At 44.4% G+C, this 870-nt stretch overlaps 1 protein-coding gene across 4 annotated transcripts in view; it reads right to left on the reverse strand.

Annotated features, from left to right (window-relative positions):
- LOC115246086 (proton-coupled amino acid transporter-like protein pathetic) overlaps positions 1-354 on the reverse strand; it is a 28901-nt gene extending 28547 nt beyond the window's left edge. Inside the window, exon 1 of one of the 4 annotated variants that reach the window (XM_029824689.1) lies at positions 252-354. The gene's annotated coding sequence lies outside the window, so the exon portion shown is untranslated. Of the gene's footprint in view, positions 1-128 lie in introns of all 4 variants that reach the window. The other 3 variants (XM_029824686.1, XM_029824685.1, XM_029824688.1) reach the window with 3 other exon arrangements.
- Between the last annotated feature and the right edge of the window lie 516 nt (positions 355-870).

Raw genomic sequence — 870 nt, forward strand, 5'->3', positions numbered from 1 at the left:
ATGGCTATATATATTTATATATGATTCTTCCTGCTCAGCGCGATGTCCGGCGTCGTTAAACAGGCAGAAACGCGATCCGGTTGAAAATTTGCTGTGGAGCAGCTATCAATAGAGGATCCAGCCAATACCCAAATATTTATAATATTTCCGTGTGTGTACGAACGCACGTGTACGCGTAAACATAGAAGTGGGAGAAGAGAATTATATCGCGCTGCATGCGATTAAGCGTAGACGCTTAATGTACTGGAAACCTCGCATGCACGAACTGATAATCATGTAAGGGTTTGTCTCTCAGACAAGCGCGGTGTCACACTGATCTTTCGTCCTCTTTTCGTTAACTTCCCCCATGTGTGTGCCACAAGATACGTATATACATTGCAGTAGAAGTCGCAAACTCGCGGTGGGGGCAGCCGGTTGACGGAGGGTGGGGACAGTTAGTTGGTAGGTGGTAGATATACAGAGGAGAAGGAAAGGAAAAGAATCGGTGAGGGAATGCCGGAGGATCGTTGAGGGAGTGCTAAAAGAACGCAAATCTCTCTCAAAGAACACGCGATATCTATGCACATTTTTTTATTGTAATTATTGTGAACGATGAAGTAGCAAATGTATCAATAGGGAAGTACACGCTCGCGGAAGAGAGAGAGGGAGGGAGAGAGAGAGACAGAGAGAGAGAGAAAAGAATCTTTTTAATATAATCTATAAATGAATGATTTGCAGATATTTTTGTAATACATGAATTGGATTCCGAAGAAGTTTAACAAGCCGAATCGCGACTACGCGGAAAAATCATGCAAGAATGACAGTGCGCAATACACGGTAAGCTGCCTCGTAGTTTCTCCGGTTCTCCCACTCGCTGGAAGAGCAGCGTAC

This window comes from Formica exsecta, unplaced genomic scaffold (assembly GCF_003651465.1).
Source record: "Formica exsecta isolate Colony F162 unplaced genomic scaffold, ASM365146v1 scaffold138, whole genome shotgun sequence".
NCBI lineage: Eukaryota > Metazoa > Arthropoda > Insecta > Hymenoptera > Formicidae > Formica > Formica exsecta.